Source organism: Podarcis liolepis, assembly GCF_965112155.1.
Source record: "Podarcis liolepis genome assembly, chromosome: 13".
Taxonomy (NCBI): Eukaryota; Metazoa; Chordata; class Lepidosauria; order Squamata; family Lacertidae; genus Podarcis; species Podarcis liolepis.
The window spans coordinates 53,805,655-53,826,205 of record NC_139573.1 but is presented as its reverse complement, the minus strand read 5'-3'; the positions used below and the strand labels follow the sequence as shown (position 1 = coordinate 53,826,205).

General features: G+C 44.5%; 1 long non-coding RNA gene across 4 annotated transcripts in view; it reads right to left on the bottom strand.

The window, feature by feature from the left end:
• LOC310692412 overlaps window positions 1-20,551 on the bottom strand; it is a 39,643-nt gene that overhangs the window by 5,618 nt on the left and 13,474 nt on the right. Inside the window, exon 5 of one of the 4 annotated variants that reach the window (XR_014518776.1) lies at window positions 18,553-19,510. The exons of the other annotated variants lie outside the window; for them this stretch is intronic. This is a non-coding gene — a long non-coding RNA (uncharacterized lncRNA). Of the gene's footprint in view, window positions 1-18,552; window positions 19,511-20,551 lie in introns of those variants that run through there. 4 annotated transcript variants of the gene reach the window in all.

Here is a 20,551-nt window from a genome sequence, read left to right as displayed (position 1 = left end):
CAGAGTTATGCTGGCCACATGACCTGGAAGCTGTACGCCGGCTCCCTTGGCCAGTAAAGCAAGATGAGCGCCGCAACCCAAGAGTCGGCCACAACTGGACCTAATGGTCAGGGGTCCCTTTACCCTTTAAAGAAAAGCAGGACGCCGTGGGATCAAATCGGAAACCGGGATGGCTTTTGTAAATCCAGGACTGTCCATGGAAAACAGGGACACTTAAGAGGGTCTGAAACCACATCCTTCAGTGTTTGATAAGTGGGGCTATTATTTAGCATTTCCAGTTTAACTACTACTGCTGCCTCTCAGAGGCCATGGTCCTGTGAAGCATTTTAAAGGTTAAAATAGGTGGTTTGGACTGGGCTCAGAGAGAGGCTAGGAGCTACGAGTACAGGAGATGCATGACATTAACACCCATCCCCACTTAGTAATCCCATGCTGTAATCCAGGGGTAGGCAACCTTAGGCCCGTGGGCCCAATCACCTTCTAAATCCGGCCCGCGGATGGTGCGGGAATCAGCGTGTTTTTACATGAGTAGAATGTGTGCTTTTATTTAAAACGAATCTCTGGGTTATTTTTGGGGCCTGCCTGGTGTTTTTACATGAGTAGAATGTATTTAAAAGTTTATGTATGTAAAACATATGCAGTGAGAGGTCCCAAAGGCCTTTGGTCATACACTGAAGCCATACACAATGTACACTCAGAGACTGCACATGACAAGGAAAGATCTCTCCTTCAAGAAAGATTGTACACAGTTCCTGAACCCACTGAGGAACCTTAAAGAGCAAAAAAATCTTTAGCAGACTGCTAGACCTAGAAACCTATGTCATCATAAATTAGTTCGTCTGTTGCAGTAAAACACAACTAGGTCTTGTGGCCCCTTGAAGGCTAACATGGCTCCTGCTCTGGAAGTTGTTCTCATAGAGAAAAACCCTCCTAAGATTTCAAGGAACCACAAAGTTCCTTAGAACACAGATGAAAACCAAGGCCCTTTGACCCGTACACCACCAGCAAACTTAAGCCACTTCCATGCGACCGTGGTTTCCTACAAGTGAACTGCATCTCTCTAAAATGAGATGTTATAGCCTGCATCTTTGCTAACTCAAAGATTGCACGATCCTTTTTGTAAGGAACCAGAGTTCTTTTTTTTAAAAAAAGACATCTGGAAACTTCTTTCATCTTTGTTTTACTGCCAGCAGACGGAGCCTTGTTTGCTGTGATTTCTGAAAACTCTGTGCATAAAAAGCTTCATTTATTTGGACAGCTGAAGTGTATGTGATTTATTCTAGCCAATGTACAGTGGTGCCTTGGTTCTTGAACTTAATCCGTTCCGGGAGTCTGTTTGACTCCTGAAACTGTTTGAAAACCAAGGCACAGCTTCTGATTGGCTGCAAGAGCTTCCTTCACTCAAGTGGAAGCCACAGCTTCCAAAAAACGTCCACAAACTGGAACACTTACTTCTGGGTTTGTGGCATTTGGAAGCCGATTTGTTCGACAACAAAACCATTCAGGAACCAAGGTACCGCTGTAGAATCATAGAATCATAGAATCCTAGAGTTGGAAGAGACCACAAGGGCCATCGAGTCCAACCCCCTGCCAAGCAGGAAACACCATCAGAGCACTCCTGACATATGGTTGTCAAGCCTCTGCTTAAAGACCTCCAAAGGAGGAGACTCCACCACACTCCTTGGCAGCAAATTCCACTGTCAAACAGCTCTTACTGTCAGGAAGTTCTTCCTAATGTTTAGGTGGAATCTTCTTTCTTGTAGTTTGGATCCATTGCTCCGTGTCCGCTTCTCTGGAGCAGCAGAAAACAACCTTTCTCCCTCCTCTATGCGACATCCTTTTATATATTTGAACATGGCTATCATATCACCCCTTAACCTCCTCTTCTCCAGGCTAAACATGCCCAGCTCCCTTAACCGTTCCTCATAAGGCATCGTTTCCAGGCCTTTGACCATTTTGGTTGCCCTCCTCTGGACACATTCCAGTTTGTCAGTGTCCTTCTTGAATTGTGGTGCCCAGAACTGGACACAGTACTCCAGGTGAGGTCTGACCAGAGCAGAATACAGTGGCACTATTACTTCCCTTGATCTAGATGCTATACTCCTATTGATGCAGCCCAGAATTGCATTGGCTTTTTTAGCTGCCGTGTCACACTGTTGGCTCATGTCAAGTTTGTGGTCAACCAAGACTCCTAGATCCTTTTCACATGTACTGCTCTCAAGCCAGGTGTCACCCATCTTGTATTTGTGCCTCTCATTTTTTTTGCCCAAGTGCAATACTTTACATTTCTCCCTGTTAAAATTCATCTTGTTTGTTTTGGCCCAGTTCTCTAATCTGTCAAGGTCGTTTTGAAGTGTGATCCTGTCCTCTGGGGTGTTAGCCACCCCTCCCAGTTTGGTGTCATCTGCAAATTTGATCAGGATGCCCTTGAGTCCATCATCCAAGTCGTTGATAAAGATGTTGAATAAGACCGGGCCCAAGACAGAACCCTGTGGCACCCCACTAGTCACTCTTCTCCAGGATGAAGAGGAACCATTGATGAGCACTCTTTGGGTTCGGTATTTTCATGGGGAACATTTGTATGAAGGCGGATGTAAATCTAACCAAGTTTTAATGTGAACAGACACCATTGTGCTAACTCTGATACAAGAGAGTAAGAGATCTCTGTCCCAAAGCTCTTTCTCCAACAGTTGCCCTCTCATTTACACACGAGGAGTAAGATCCTTGAAGTCTTACTTTTATCTGAGTTTCAGTCAACAGATGGTCATAATTTTATCGCTCTGACCAGTAAAACCACATTCTGGCGGGTAACCTCATAGCTGAAAAGCCATCTGGAGAAAGACTTTGCCAGGATCTTCTCCAGCCTATCCTTCCTCCACTGCTTAGCCCAGCAACCTCCCATGAACTCAAAATTTGCTAGTCCTATTTGCACATACCTTGCCTAATTGTGTAAAATAGGCTGAAGTCAAAATTAAAGTAGAAAGAGAAAAGAAATTACACTTTTCATGGAATAGGGCACAGTCACGTTGCCAGAGTATTGTGCTGCTATTTTAGAAAACCATGTTCTTACTGGAGCAGAATAAATCCATCTTTTTTGTTTTCTGAGCCAGAAGCACAGGTAAAGCAACCACAGAACACTGGCCATCTTCTTCCTAGCGGGAGGGATTACCGAAAAAGACTATCGATAATGAAAATGTAAATTGAGCATAAAATGCGTTTTTAAAAAGAAATTGGAGAACTCAGCAATGTGCTTTTCACAGCTGACCAGCACGCTTTGCTTTGCATCCTGTTCGCAGCACAAATATGGAGAGTGAAATGTCAGAATGACTTTTTTTTTATCAGTATACATAATCAGACAAAAAAATAAATCTGTAGCAATGGTCCATCTTCATTTCAACACTTCCAGTGGCATGTACATTCAGATACACACATCCAAATGAACATTGCCATCCCACTCTACACTGTGTTACTGCGTACCCCCCCCCAACATTTTGGGAGGGCAAATTGGGAGCTTACCCCCACCAGCCCACTGCCCCCTCACTCCCTTGCTGCCACCACCCCCGCCCTTCCTTACTGCATGTCCTTGCTTACACCTTTGCTGTCATTTTGTCCCTCTGCCTGTGTTCAAAAGCCCTTCTAGGGTCACAACCGACGCTCCCGGCCACCATGGGCCCTGGCGCAAGTATTCCAGCCACACCACCAGGGACGGATTTAGGTTTGATGAGGCCCTCAGCTCCTGAAGGTAATGGGTCCCTTTATATGTCCAGCTGTCCTTTGTCAGCAACAAATTGTTGCTGCTTTTTATGTTGAATATATGCTATATGGTAATTTATGGACCTAATAGGTATCTAAAACCATTTGCACATAACAAAATACAGTGGTACCTCGGATTAAGAACTTAATTCATTCTGGAGGTCCATTCTTAACCTGAAACTGTTCTTAACCTGAGGTACCACTTTAGCTAATATGACCTCCCGCCTTCGCTAAGCAGCCACCGCGCGATTTCTGTTCTCATCCTGAAGCAAAGTGTTCTTAACCCGAGGTACTATTTCTGGGTTAGCAGAGTCTGTAACCTGAAGCGTATGTAACCTGAAGCGTATGTAACCCGAGGTACCACTCTATGTATTTATCAAAGTAATTGTTGAACTGAAATACAATTAAGTAGTACATTAATAGTGAAATGCAACTGTATATATAGAAATGAACAAACCAGTGATATTTTAGGGAGCAGGCTAGCAGGCGGGGCCCATTACTTACATCCTAGGAGCCTACACAACACAAAACACTGTTGCTGTATGCAGGTTTTATTTTATTTTTTATCTTATATTTTGGAAATGTACATCCAGGTCTTTTTCCTTTCAATTTTTTGGGCCCCCCCAAGAGAGTGGGGCCCTAAGCTATAGCTTGTTTAGCTTATGCATAAATCTGGCACTGCACACCACAGATACCCATCTTTGCATATTCCCATGATGCTCTGTGTTCCCTGTCCTCAGTGGGGGCAACCAAAGCAGAAAGGGGTGGGGAAACTTGCAACACAGCAGCTGGTATGTTTTCCTTACTAAACAGTATGGGGGAAATGGGAGAAGGCAGAGATGTGCGGCTCTGGTTTGCAGCCACTGGTTAGCCATAGCACGTAGCCCAGCCTTCCCCATCTATGCTGTGGTCCAAAATACCTGGAGAGCACAAGATCTGAGAGGTTGGCCTAATTCCTGCCTTATATTCCTTTGTACAGGGACGCGGGTGGCGCTGTGGTTAAACCACAGAGCCTGGGACTTGCCGATCAGAAGGTCGGTGGTTTGAATCCCCGCGACGGGGTGAGCTCCTGTTGCTCTGTCCCTGCTCCTGCCAACCTAGCAGTTCGAAAGCACCTCAAAGTGCAAATAGATAAATAGGTACCAATCCAGCGGGAAGGTAAATGGCGTTTCCGTGTGCTGCTCTGGTTTGCCAGAAGCAGCTTAGTCATGCTGGCCACATGACCCAGAAGCTGTACGCCGGCTCCCTCGGCCAGTAAAGCGAGATGAATGCCTCAACCCCAGAGTCGGCCATGACTGGACCTAATGGTCAGGGGTCCCTTTACCTTTATACCTTTGTACAAAATGACTTACAAATGCCAGTCAATCACCCACACACAATTTTCCTGTGCAACTGCATTTTTGTTGGAAAAGGGCCGGCATGGGATTTTTGGCCACTGTGTGCCAGTCTTACTCCACAACAAGCAGAAACAGAGCCATAGGTGCAGAATAAGGAATCTGCTCAGTAAGCACATCTGAATATCTACGGAGGAAGGTGGGGAAAAGAAAATTAAACAATATACCTGGTGGGAAGAATCTGCCCTGACATGAAACATACTAATCAGTTAGACCGAAGCACTTATTTCAATAGAGCAATTTTCAGCTATGATAATTATTTTCGTTCGTAAGACAACCCGAAGACATATCACTGAAATGTAATCGTTCCTCTTCAACTCACCGCACTCAAACTGTGTTGTATATTGATTAGGGCCACAAAGTTAGTTAATTAAACAGATTAACCAATTTTGAAATTCAACTACAAAAGTGCCCCCAATTATTGTAGATGTCAAGCACCGTCTTAAAAGTTGCGTTCTCCTTTCTCTTGGATTTATGCTAGGACAAAGCAGATGTGCTTCTTGCAGCAGAAATTAAATTGGTTAATTCACAGTGCAATCTTGTGCATCTAATCTAAGAGAAAGCTTCACTGAGTTCAATGGTGCTTGCTCCCAGGTAAATGGCAGTAGGTCTGCCACAATTATAGCAGATTCCCTGGCAAGTTTACACAGAAGTCAGTCATCTTAACTTTAATGGGAATTACTTTCAAATAAGCCCATATAGGACTGCACCCTAACAGACTTTGCCTTCTGTTCCTTTCTTTCTTAAACTGTCTAAAAAGTCAACTGGACTCTTCTAGTAAGTTTCCTGTCGGCAGAGTTTCCGTTGTTGTTTACATCTTTAGGAAATATTTTATTTTCTCTGCATATCAGAGATAACTGTATCCTCTTTTGATCGTGGTAGTTAACCTTCAGTATACAAGCCAAATGTTGTCATCAGCCTCTCTATCCGTTTGTTTTAATAATTCAATATTTCTGACTATCCATCCCCCCCCCCTCATTTTCATGGTACTCCAAAGTTTTTTCCTTAAAAAACCAAAGCAAAAGAGAAAACTAATACCACCAAATTAACCACTAGGTGGCCACAACTTCAGCACCTTGTCTTAAAGTCTTCCTATGAAAAAATCCTGCGACTCTTAGGTTATATTGCAATTGCAGAATTTCTGTATCTTCAGTTTTCTTTCCACATGCTGTAATTTAATTTCATTCTATAGAAACAGCTTGTGAAATGAAGGCTTTGAGGTTAAAGGGCACCTATAATCTTTATAGAAGCTCGGTGTATATGTTTCTTTGCATTTGGGATGAGTAAGTGTGTGGAAAATTCAAGTCTTGACTTTCTCTCAATTGTGTTGGCAACTATGTAAAATGTAAACACAAAAAGTTATTAGCAGGCAGATGCTTAATACTATTGCATGTCATCTATCAAATAAAAGGTCCAATTTCATGTCTGCCATCAAACACTATCAAATTATGAAATCAAACACAGGATTTAAAGTGCATATATGAAACATTTGTAATCTACAAGTGTCAAATGTTTAACGGAGTATTTGAGACCTATCTAGAGCAGTTGCAGAGGCAATTTTTTTGAGATAATATGTAGGAGCAAATCTGTTTTAGCTCTACTAAAATCAAGAAACCAAATCAAGTTTAACTGATGTAATGATTAGTACATAGTTATTACAGCAACCATTATATTTCAAAGCTTCCTTTGTACTTCTTGTGTGTTTTGTGAGTCACTATCAAAATCTTTTAGATTTTTATACATACAGTGGTGCCCCGCAAGACGAATGCCTCGCAAGACGGAAAACTCGCTAGACGAAAAAGTTTTCCGTTTTGGAGGTGCTTCGCAAAACGAATCTCCTATGGGCTTGCTTCGCAAGACAATGTCATGCGAGTTCCTGCGGGTTTTTTTTCCTTCCCCCCCTTTTTCTAAGCCGCTAAGCCGCTTATCAGCTGATCCGATAAGCCGCTAAAAGCCACTAATAGCACTAATCCGCTAATCCGTCAATGGGCTTGCTTCGCAAGACGAAAAAACCGCTAGACAAAGAGAATCACAGAACGGATTCTTTTCGTCTTGCGAGGCACCACTGTAAATGATTATTTTAATATTTAAGAGTACAGCTGGGCACACAGTTACCCTTGACCTGACCTGGGCTCCTGTTCCGGAGCTTCGAATTAGGGCCACCTCAAGCCAACCCAGGGAGCACCTCCCCCAGATCTGGTCCTGTATCAATTTGGGGACGTGGATAATGTTTCATTAGGACGTGTCTTTCCCCTCTGACCGTATGCAGAGAGCAGGAGGGTTCAATCCTGCTGGTTGCTGCTTCATCGGATCATTCCCACTGGGGAACATGCTTGCAAGGCAGCACCCTGCAGACAGCAGGATTAAACCCCCCACTGAATGGAAGATAGAATCCTGCTCACTTTGACTGCACCTGCGTGTTCCCCTTATGTGTTATCCCAGATCCCCTTGAATCAGCTCGATTCAGTTCGGGTTTCAAACGAATCCAGTGCACAGATCTATTTGAAAGGTTTCCTTCTCCAAATACCAGTTCCAGCATCTTGTCCAATCCTCGTTTCTGGCTTTTTGCAGAAATAATAAAGCCATGAAGAACACAGCTGATCTTGTTTGTGTCTTGCACTGCAGCATTTGGCTTTCAACGTATCTTCCCCGGACTTTAATCAAAGTGTGAACTAACTGAGCACAAAACGTCGCTGCTCCATTCCAATTCCCAATTAACATCATTTTTTCCCCTCCCTGGCAGCCAAAGTTCCCTTACTCTCCACCCAGTTCATCTTAATAGCTTTCGTTTAAGCAGCATTTTTTTTAACTCTGTAGCATGAAAACTATGGCATGCAAAAAACAAAAAGAAAAGGGTATTTTAGAATATATCCTCAGCTTTGCCTTCCCATGCCAGTTTGGAACTGCTCTTCCAATTCCTCTTGGGGCCAATGTAGATTTTTGAATCTAAAAGTGGGTATTTATTGAAGCAAACATCCTGTAAAGTCTCTGGCTCCACAACACGAGACACATCTGCACTCAATGAGTTATTTTAGCCTTCCATTTTGTATGTGTCTTATGATACAGTTGAAAATCTGCCCAACGGTAGACTTGCTTTTCCTGCTGGGAAATTCATGCAGCCTAACAAGTCCTAACCACTTAGAGCCAATTCTCATGCTTCTAAGAATCCCAGAACAATTGGGGAAGGCATAAAACAGGAGAGGTTGTTCCATGGCCAGTTTCACTAGCAATTAGAAAATGGCCAGACTCCCTATCTGGCCATTTCAGATGGACATTCACCCACAATTTCCATCTGAAACCAGCACGCTTGTTTCCTCCTGATCCAGAGGGTAGGACTGGAACCAGTAGCTCAAAGCAGATTCCAACTAAACCACCGGGAAGAGTTTTCTGATGTTAAGTTCTGTTTGACAGTGGAATGGCACCTCAGGAGGTGATGGACTCTCCTTCCTTGGAAGTTTTCGTGTAGAGGTTGGATGGCCATCTGTTAGTGATGCTTTAGCTGAGATTCCTGCATTGCAGGGGGTTGGACTAGAAAGATGACCCTTTGAGTCCCTTCCAACACTACAAAAAATAATAATAAAAGGGAAGGAGTGGATGGCAAAGATTGCAGAAACTGAGTATCAGCAAATGCAGTAAAACATACTTAAGCTTTATTATAGTTTGAGGTGTTGGCAGCGATTTCATGGGAGAGTTGGCTTCTGATAATAGGGATGTTGTGAATATGCGCAATTTTCTGCTCTGAATGAAAAGCCTCCATATTTGCCCCAAAGGCAGTGGATTTGAGACTGTTATTGAGTCCACAGACAAAAAGGCAGTATCTGAATGCTGCTTTTGCAAATAGCAATATTTCCTGGGTTAACAATAATGACTGAGTCCTGAATGACACTGTTTACAGAGTTTTCTTCGCTTTTGAATGGAAAGCATTATGTGTAATTAAACCAAATATAAGAATTATCCTGATCTGTATTGTGGAAACCACAAACCTGCTTCTGACATGATCACTTATGTCAGCATACACAAAAACATAAAGGTAAAGGGATGCCTGACTGTCAAGTCCAGTCACGGATGACTCTGGGGTTGCAGCGCTCATCTCACTTTACTGGCCAAGGGAGTCGGTGTTTATCCGCAGACAGTTTTTCCAGGTCATGTGGCCAGCATGACTAAGCCGCTTCTGGCGAACCAGAGCAGCACACGGAAACGCTGTTTACCTTCCTGCCGGAGCAGTACCTATTTATCTACTTGCACTTTGATGTGCTTTTGAACTGCTAGGTTGAGCAGGAGCAGGGACCGAGCAACGGGAGCTCACCCCGTCACAGGGATTCGAACTGCCAACTTTCTGATCGGCAAGCCCTAGGCTCAGCGTTTTAGACCGCAGTGCCACCCGCGTCCCTTACACAAAAGCATAGATTCTCCTTATTTAGCAGAAGTTGTTTATATAGTACCTTCGATTAAGGTGATCAAACATTGAGACCTGTGGGTATAGAGCGGTATACAATTTTAATTAAATATTATTATTAATTATAGAATGTGGTTTTGGAGTGGCAAGCCATCAGTATGGAAGCATATAGCCCTTGGGCTATTTCCACTTTTCTGATGTGATAAGACAACCTCCACTGTTAGAAGCCAGTCAAAATATTAATATTTGTTAGGCTCACATAGACTCAGGCACTGGTTGACAATGCATCTGGGGTTGGGAGGAATATATCATGCATCCAAAATTTGCCACAGTGAAACAGCATCTGGGAAAGGATGGCCAGGCAGATGCCTGGAAGGCAAGCATTGATTCCAGGGTCCAAGGAGAGTGAAGGTGAAGGGTAGCCCCCTGGTCATTGTTGTCTTCATCTTCGGCGATCCCTCGTAGCCGAGTAAGATTGTCTTCCACAAACACGGTTTTAACAATGAGTCCGTAAGTGACTGTGGAGGCCAATTCTGGATCCACACTTCCTTCCACAGTGGAGACATTGGTTTCCGTGTGGGAGTTGATCACGGTGAGGGTTTGCCAAGCGTGCCTTCCTCTTAGCACGTTTCTCCCTTGCATCCTGAGTTCGAGTGTCTTCAAAGCCCATGACACCTTTGATAAAGGCTGTTCTCCAACTGGAGCAATCGCAGGCCAGTGTTTCCAAGTTGTCAGTGTTTATACTACATTTTTTCAGATTTGCCTTGAGACAGTCTTTAAACCTCTTTCGTTGACCACCAGCATTATGCTTTCCATTTTTAAGTTCAGAATAGAATAGTTGTTTTGGAAGACGATCACTAGGCATCCGCACAACATGGCCAGTCCAGTGAAGTTGATGTTGAAGAATCATTGCTTCAACACTGGTGATCTTTGCTTATTTCAGTACAATGACATAAGTTATAGAAATGGAACCAAGGGGTTGATGCAAGAGGTGTTTAGTATTTAGTTTCATTTTAACTGGAGTGGAGACTAGATGGGTCATTTCAGGGAGAAGTGCGTAGGGTGTGAAACCGAATGCTTTCTATTTTGATAATAACGGAATATTTTCTGTAGGCTGCTTTGGGCACCACTCACTCCCGAAAAGTGGCAAATAAATAATATCAAGCAAGCAAGCACATACACTGGAATGTAATAAGGGGGGGAAATACTGTGTGGCGAACGCATGGTGACATCTCTACACACTTTTATCATATTAAGTGTTTACATTGGGGGGGTGACTAACTTTTTTGGCCCTACCTTGGCCAACCCATACACAGAGGAAGAAGACAGGCAAGCACAACAAGATCTCAGCAAATTATGAACTAGTTGACCCTCTAGTTCCTTCTAACTTTACAATTCTATGACTATTTCCAAATAGTCCCTTAATACTTAAATATTGGCCAGTTATTTCAGACTGGTCCTGTTGTATTTTAATAAAATATTTGATATCAGATTCCCATTGTTACTATTTTTTCAGCGGATACATGTATTACAGCAATTCTGGCGGCCACCAACTTGGAGTGATTTATGCTCTTGCATTTTTTGTTGTTTCTGCTCATTATAGTTTTGCCATGGAAGTGAGACATCCATCATGTCAAGGCTGCCAAATACTTAATGAACCACATTTTACGAACCTCTTCAGCATGGCAAACCCCAGCCATTCTCTTCTTGGGCAACAGTTAGGCAGCAATAAATCTCTACTTCCTGCTGGGAGCAAGTGTAATCTGTGAAGTGCTGCAATCCCCCAGCTTTGCCAAATGAAATTAAACCGGAGAGAAAAATATCAGATCCCAAAGGATCTGCTGGTGGCTCAACCTGAGCTTATGAGTAACTGGAAAAGACATGTAAGGCCAATATGTTGTAGAGTACTATACAGTACTTGAAGTATCTGAAAAGAGTATATTAGTATCTTCACCCTAGCCATTCCTTCCTCCTCATTCATCATAGACTAAATATTACCAGTACAGACCTGCAAGAGAACTGGAGTAGATTCTGAGTCAGAATCATTCATAAATACCGTATTTTTCGCCCTATAGGACACACTTTTTCGCCTCCAAAAATGAAGAGGAAATCTGGGTGCGTCTTATGGGGCGAATGCAGGCTTTGGCTGAAGCTTGGAGAGCGAGAGGGGTCGGTGCGCACCGACCCCTCTCACTCTCCAGGCTTCAGGAAGACATCCACAGCCTAGGCAGCCCTGTGGGAGGTCCCGCAGGGATGTTTAGGCTGCGGATAACAGCCTGCCGCCCAGCGGGCGGGGCGCCCTGAAGCAGAGCGCCCCTCGCACCAGGCAGACATCCGCAGCGTGGGGAGCCGTGCAGGAGTTCCCCGCAGGGCTCCCCACGCTGCGGATAGCAGCCTGCCGCCCGGCGGGCAGGGCATGCTGAAGCAGAGCGCCCTGCGCGCTGGGCAGACATCGGCCAGCCCCACAAGCTCGGGGGACAGCAGGGAGGCGCAACGCCGCCATCCTGCTGTTCCTCGACCTGGTTCGGTTTCCCCGACCTGGTTTTTTGGGGGGGAAATAAAGGAATTTCCCCCCCTTTATTTCCCCCCCCCAAAACTAGGTGCGTCCTATGGGGCGGAGCGTCCTATGGGACGAAAAATACGGTACTCCTAAAAGGTTAACATACAGTAGAGCAAATGAAGAAGGCTGGAGCTCACTTCTTATCTGATTAATAGACATTTATAGCCTGCCCTTCACCAGGGAGTTCCAGGCTGAGTTACATGCAGTGCAACAGCTCTGTGGTCAAGCATGCCTGGTCCGTTCCTTGCCATCTCTTGGTCGGGATGGGACTGTCCCTTGCCTCAAACCCTGGAAAGCCAACACCCGTCCATGAGGACAATGGATGGACCAATGGTCTGACTCAGTACAAGTTAGCTTCCTACGTTCCTACTGCAAGTAAGCCATGTAATTGCAAATGCATTGCTAGAACATAAAATTAAACCAAATCAACAGCTAGTCAGAAAGAGCAACAACCAACAGGAGAGATATTCTGGGTTCAAGTCACAAAATGGCTGCCATGGGGGTGTGGCACAACATAAAATCATGCCGTCATGGTGGAGGTTTCCCCATAACTGCTTTTTCGTTCTAGAAAAGACAAACTGTTGAGTTTCTGCATGCCGTACAGCTGTTAAAGGCGCAAGATCCCCATTTCCCTGAAACGCCAACCCTAAACCAAAGCCTAGGCTGCCCTATTAAACACAAAGAGACTTACTCCTAAGTAGAAATGTACAGTGGTGCCCCGCAAGATGAATGCCTCGCAAAATGAAAAACTCGCTAGACGAAAGAGTTTTCCGTTTTTTAGTTGCTTCGCAAGACGAATTTCCCTATGGGCTTGCTTCGCAAGACAAAAAACGAAAACATCTTGCAAGTTTGTTTCCTTTTTCTTAACACCGTTAATACTTGACTTCGAGGAGCAACTCATAGAACGCGGTGTGGTAGCCTTTTTTGAGGTTTTTGAAGACTTTGGTGATTTTTGAAGCTTTTCCAAAACTTCTTTTAAACTTTTAAAACTTTTTTGGGGGGGTTTTGGATTTTGGGTTGGGGTGTTTGGAATTCAAGGACTTGGTGTTGGGGAGGGGTTTGCAAGAATCTGGAAGCTTGTGTGTTTCTTTTCTGCATTTTTATGATTTTCTGTGACCATTGGGCCACTCTGCTGGTTTTTTTAAAAAAAATCTGGATTTGAATTTCTGTGTGGTGGGTGGCTGGGGGAACAGTTGAGGAGGGGTTTGCAAGAATCTGGAAGCTTGTGTGTTTTTTTCCTGCATTTTTATGATTTTCTGTGACCATTGGGCCACTCTGCTTTTTTTAAAAAAAAATATGGATTTGAATTTCTGTGTGGTGGGTGGCTGGGGGGAACAGTTGAGGAGGGGGTTCTTCAGCAAGAAGCAAAGAGTGGAAGAGGAACCTTCTTCGAGTTGTCCCCCAGAGTCTTAGAAAATGTACTGTACACTTTGTTGATTTTTAAATGTTTTTCTGTCATGTTTAGAAACTTAATTTATTGTTCCTTCAATTTTTGAAATGCTCTTTACAGTATGAGTGACTTTAAAGAGCACTTAATAAACTCTTCTTGTACCAAATTTGGCTTTGTTTAGACTTTTTTTGACCATAGGAACGCATTAATTGAATTTCAATGCATTCCTATGGGATTTCGTGCTTCGCAAGACAAAAAATTCGCTAGACGAAAAAACTCGCGGAACGAATTAATTTCGTCTTGCGAGGCACCACTGTATACCATTGTACCGAAAGTTAATTGTACAGTAAATGCTTAACTGAGTGCTTGATCAGGAGGAGACCTGCCTAAACCTCTTTGCAAAGTTTTCACATTTGCTTTTTGTGGGAGGGGCATTGTTTTTGACACCCATCATAGCAGCCAACACCTAGGGACTGAGGTCCCTTCAGCCCCCCCACCCCCATAATAATATTTGAGGGGGCCTCTCCCCTGACGCTTTCGTGCGCTGCTCTGGTTCGCTGGCCACATGACCCAGAAGGGGGGGGGGGAATCACCCACCCGCCTGCCCCCAAAGCTGCCAATAACACACATCACAGAAGCCAACATTCTGCCTGCTCACTGCCAGCAGCCGCCAATCGCCCGCCCAATTGCCGTAACAATAGCCAATCGACAGCAGCCCTTGCCACAGCCACCAGTCACCCAAACAATCGCCACTGACAATCTCCTACTCGCGGCAGCAACCAATCACCTGTCCATGCTCTGAACTACCCATGTATAAGACGACCCCATTTTTTTTACATTATTTTAACAGGAAAAAAACCTCATCTTACAGGAAAAGTACAGTAACTTTTAGGGACTGCCCAATGTCAGATGAATCACCCCATGAAAGACGCATCCTGGTTGCTAGGGGGGAAGGAAGGACAAACTTAACTATAAAATAAGACAGGCAGGAAAATTCACGAAAGGGGAGGGGGGAAATAGCAGCTCCTCAGGACCCCAGGAATTCCTATTGTTGGGTCTAACCAAAGGGGCAAGGGCAGGCAAGAGGGAAGATCAATAATCCAAACCCTGAGCATCAACCTCCTGGGTCATAACAGGATGTTGAATAAAGAGGGTAGAGACCGACCCTGCCGGTTAATACTGCCACTTCTGCTAGTTTCCCAACATGAACCAGGAGAAACTTGGGCTGTTCTAGGACATCTTTGGGCTTCACAAGGACAATAACCAAACTGTCCTCTCTCTGCCTTTTGAGCTCCAATGCCACAAATTTCTCTAAGAAGCCAGGCTCTACAACCAAGCTGCCTCTGAGACAAGCTTCAAAGGCAAGCTTCCTCCAAGAAGCCACACCAGCATAACTGTTAGAAGAGTACTTGCACATTTTTGCTCCAGGGCCTTATTTCTAGGAGGGAGAAAGAGGAGAGGGGGAGCTTTTTTAAAAAATCGGGTCCTCCCTTAAAGAGGGCACGTATTGCAGTGAGACCTGGACAACAGACACCCTGTGTTGTGGGTGGGTTCAATTGGTCAGCCTCAACACCCAATTGGTAGGTCCCTCGAAGCTGGGTGCAATCTGGCCAATAGGACGCAGTCTAAACAGTTTGAGGGACCTATTTATGCCCATGGACGTGACCCAGAGCTTCCTCTTTCGGCTCATGCATTCGGAACACCCGCCCACCTCTCCCTACTTTTAGGGCTTTGCGCTTGACCTTGCTATGCCATTGTGTGTCGTCTATCGTTGGGACAGGGGCACGGCAGGAATTCTCCCCACTTGGCTGATTGGCTGGTGCCATTTGGGCTTTGCCTGCCGTGTAGCAAATCGTCACAACTTGTGAGGTTGTGGATAGGCTCTGGTTCAGGTGATAGGGATGGGAGAACATTCTTGCCATCCCTATGTGAAGGGTACTCCATTAAAGGAATCCAGGGACTCAATGGTTTGGTCAACCCCTGAGAGGGGGTTGTGCCCATGCCTGAGTCCAGGGGGACATTTGGGTGGTGGAGTTAGCCCGTTCCCGGCTTTCCGCTTATCCAGGTGTTCACCCTTGGCTGACCTATGCTGGAACCCTGGGTCAGCGCTACCTGGATGGCAGAGAGCTAGTCTCACCAGAGCCTATGCAACTAGTCACTTTCTGTAATCAATAAAGTTGTGGCCTAAATTCCGCCAAAAACCAAAACCAACATTTTGAGTCAAGTGTGAATTTATTTAGGGGGGAGGTTTCTGGGTCTGAACATGCAAATGAAAGCTCAGACATTAGGGCCCCTGGCCATTAGCACCAATGGTACCCGTGAGTGCCAGGCAACCCCCATTACACACAGCACATTTTTATTCTGTTGAGCCTTTGAGCTGAATTTGTATGCCTGCCTTAAAGTAATCTCATACACTTAAAATAATGGTAGCAACGTGTGTTTTGACTTTCTAAAATTGCCTTCATTCTTCATTGCCTTCATGTTCTTTTATTTTGCATGCTCAAATATACAAAGCATATGCTCTCCCACGGAGCTATAATATAAGACTGTTTACAGTGGAAAAGTCAACCGTTGAATTATACCTCTTCTAAGAGCCTTGGCATCTCTAATGCAAGAATCCCACCTATGATTGACTTCAACCACAAACCACTGCCTATAGCCGATTTCTACCTGTCACCTGTGCTGGAAGAACTTTTCTTCCCGTTTTGTAGCAATGTGCAGCGTAAGACAACTGAAAAAGAATGATCCGTTTTGACAAAGGAATAATCTATTCACCTTCAACTTAAATATGCTTAGGAGAGCAAAAAGGAGATGAGCTGTAAGGAAATCACTGCAGCAACAAGAAATATGGTTTCATAAATACTGCTGCTGCTGAAGGAGCAAAAATCATATTATTAAAATAATTATTATCCTGACCTCCCAAAAATTCAGCAGCTAGAAACAACAACAATTTTTGGTCAATAACGGTGTGTCATTAGGTTAAATCCATAAAGTGAAAAAATAGCAACACTCATGTTAATCAAAACCGGAGAGGCTGGAGTGCAGAAAATCAACAACATACTGTTCTTTGTGCTTTGGCAGCAATCTGATATATCTGGAAGGCACAAAAGAGTGACCCTGGTAGAATCACAGAGTTGTAGAGCTGGAAGGGGCCACAAGGGTCATCTAGTCCAGCCCCTGCAATGCAGGGATCTTTTGCCCAAGGTGGGGCTTGAACCCATAACCCCCAGATTAAGAATCTCAAGTAGGGATGGACTCTTCTGAGAATCTCACCACCCAACTAATCCTCACAAACTACCGTATTTTTCGCTCCATAAGACGCACCCGACCATAAGACGCACCCAGTTTTAGAGGAGAACAAGAAACAATTCTCTCCCTCTCTACGCAGCGCCTCTCCAGCAAAGCAGGAGGAGAAATGGAAGGGGCTCGCTGTGCTCAGGAGGCTTCGGGTGACTATCCCTGAAGCCAGGAGAGCATGAGGGATCAATCCCCTTGCTTTCCTGGCTTCAGCGAAAGCTGCGCAGCCTGCACTCGCTCCATAAGACGCACATACATTTCACCTTACTTTTGAGGAGGGGAAAAGTGCGTCTTACAGAGTGAAAAATACGGTATTCCTAATTCCCGTCTTGCTTCTTGATCTCCACAAAAGTTATTTCCTCCCACCAGCTCTGCTAAAAATACAGGCAATTCCTACATATTATATGCATTATCACAGACATATTATGTACATGTTATTTACTCCATGTTCCCTAAACAGATACATACAACAACAGTGCATATAACTGTATAAAAATACTACCATGTTAACTAAATTATGCTGCAGAAACATAGCACAGCACCGGGTTTGACACAGATGTATTACACATGCATATGATTTGGGGTGTGTGTGTGCATAATTTTGTGTATAATTGGTGTGGCTTTCAAAACAACAACAATGTGCAACAACACACAAGTGGCTCAGATGAAAGTGCACTCGGTGCAAAGAGTGATATGATGTGGGCAAAGCTTGATCATATTGGAGCCACCATATTCTGTATTTAAATCTGTTTTAAACCCGATTCCTCTTCCATCCCAAGGTCTGAGCCACAACCCTCTCAACCAGCTGCCAGAGATTCGAAAGTAACTGAGGCAGGCATTGCTAAAATAGTGGTTGTAGGCCAAGACTATCACCTGAGGAGGTGATAGGAGATGAACCTCTTCGCCTATCCTGGAGCTGTGACTTCCTCTCTTTATCCTTTAGGCTATTTTGTCACTTTGAGGATAATTTCCCTTGTGGGAGAAGCCTGAGGCACAGTATTTTTCTGTCACCCACTAAGACTTCTCTATCTTCTCACACAGCAGACCTAATATTTCCTTTTTCCTCCACCCTAAAAAACACCCCCACCCTTTTTGTAATTTTAACAGCTCTTGTAAACCCATCTTCACCCTTAGACATTTGTCCCCCCTATTTCCTGTGCATGTCCTTGTGCAGCCATCCTGACTTCTATCTATTGCTCCCACTTTTGAAATTCTTTGCTCTTAAGGAACTTTGATTTGCAAGAGATTAAAAAAAATAAGCAAAAAATGGCTTTTTGGCTCTTTTTTATTTTTTTAAAACAACCTTCCATTCTAAAGCTTTTAAGGAACATGGCTTGGTCATGTATACAGAATGAAAGGTGGCAGGATCGCCAAGGGAAGCTGGCTTCAGGCACTTTGTAAGTCCGAGTTACAAAGATGTCTGCAAACATGACATGACGACTGGGAACATCAGCTCTATCATGTGTGAATCCCTTGCAGACAACTGCAGTGCCTGGCAACAGATAGGCTGAGCATCCACAGCCAGTGACCAAAGGAGAAATAACAGCTGGGAGGAGGGCAGAGAGAAGAAACACCCTGGTTGCTTCTGCAGCAGCACAGCCAGACACCCTCCTCTGCCCCAGCTGCAACAAAACATGTCTCTCCTGTATCAGTCTCTACAGCCACAGCAGGCGCTGTGACTCTCAAACGCTTTGACGTCAGCCTCAAAGGCATACTTTTCCATTGTCTTTTGAGAAAGGTGGATGCCAATTTTTTTTGGGGGGGGGGGGGAATGAACGAATTCCTATGCCCCACAAATAACCCAGAGATGCATTTTAAATAAAAGGACACATTCTACTCTTGTAAAAACACTCTGATTCCCGGACCGTCCGCAGGCAGCGATTTAGAAGGCGATTGGGCCAGATCCGGCCCCCAGGCCTTAGTTTGCCTACCCATGTTGTACAGCAGGGGTGGCCAAATCCCAAGAGACTGCGATCTGCTCACAGAGTTAAAAACTGGCAGTGATCTACCCCCTTTTTTGGGGTTCAGATCAAAGTTGTTGAGTTTTTTCAGGGAGGAGGTAAAATGTTGAGCTTTTTTTAGGGGAGCCACAATTGTTCAGCTTTTTTGGGGGGAGCCAATGATCTACCAGTGATCTACCACAGACGTCCAGTGATCTACCGGTAGATCACGATCTACCTGTTGGGCATGCCTGCTCTACAGCATGTGCAGAAACTGCCTTCTCGACCATTGGACCCACTATTGGTCTCATCTGCTCAATCTGCTGGAGCCTGTGTCTGCATACAGGGAAAGTCCCCAACTCATGGAGGGTTTGAGACCTATTGGCTACCCCCACCTGGTTTAATCGGCCATTTGAAGCAGTCTCCCAGGGCGTGTCTGCTGTCATGACAATACTCCTACACCAATAAGCAAACGAGTACATCATGGTTACTTCACTGAGCTCCAGGTTTCAAAACACCTGTGATTACAGAAGCATGTAGGCAACTTGGTAATATTCCATTATTATAGTGCTAAGGATGAAGGAGTGCAATCACTCAGGAAAAAATTATTTTCAGCTCTCTGGCAGGGCTTCCTTAGGCAACAGTTTGTCACTGAGCAGAAGAATAAGAACTTCACAGTCATTTTGTACCATGAACCAGAGACTTATTGATGAACTGGTGGAAAGTGCATTTACCGGGGAGGAAGGGATGTTGAGCAGCTGATGCATTAAATGTCGAAACCTGGCAGATTCACAAGAAAACGGATTGTTCATTTTCAAGCGCACGTTGGCTCATTCAGTTACAGTGTGACAGCAAAAGCAAAGACTGTCTTAGGGAGGTTAATTGAGCACCTCCATTAGATGCTGGAAAATTAGCGTAATGCTTGGCTGACTGAAATGTGGCTTTTCCAGTACTTAAAGTCTACTACAAAGAGGCATAAAGTGTGGGGATAACCGATTTACTTTATCAAGTTAGCATCCCCAACCCCACTCCTTACAGTAAGGAAAAGTCATTTCACATTCAGATGGCCACAGAAAGATACTGCTAAAGCTTTTCCTTCCCCTGATTCATGTGGCCAAGCAGCAAAGGATGTAGGTCCATAGCACTGGGTGCTGGAATGAGGACATTTGCCTAGGGCCCAATCCACCTGATTAATGAGAATGAGTGAAATCAAAGCACAGAATTTCACTTCTCCTTCACCAGATTTAAAACCAAGATTAGCAAAACCATCAAAACCCCTTCAGGTTTCTTAGGGCTCATCCACACTAGTTTTCCTCTGTGCTTTTCTGGTCCGTGTCCAAGTGGCCCCCTTCCCGTTCCCCATGAAAACTCTTGTTCCAATTCTGGGTTTTCCTGGCAAAGCAAGGGGGCAAAACAGAAAGAAAAAGTGATGGCCCGGGAATGCACAGACCTGTAGAAAGCTCATGGCAAATGGCAAGTGTGGATGAGACCTTATTCTCCGCTCCTACATGTTACTAGATTTCCTCCTCAAAAATATCACAAGGTGGGGCCTACTCCCATTGGTTCTCCCACGTAAACTGCTGGATTTTCACCTCAGAATGTTCCACAACTAACTTTTCATTCAGTCTATCTTTATCTCCTGAGTTTACCAAAGAAATACTGGATCTAAGTACTCTAAATTAATCCATGATCTCATGCCATTAAATTAGGGAGCTGATACCTGCAAGAATAGGATTCGGTGCACACTTGACAGATAGATGAATGCTACATTAGTGACACAAACACTGCCACATACATAAACAGGGATGAAGGAAGAACATC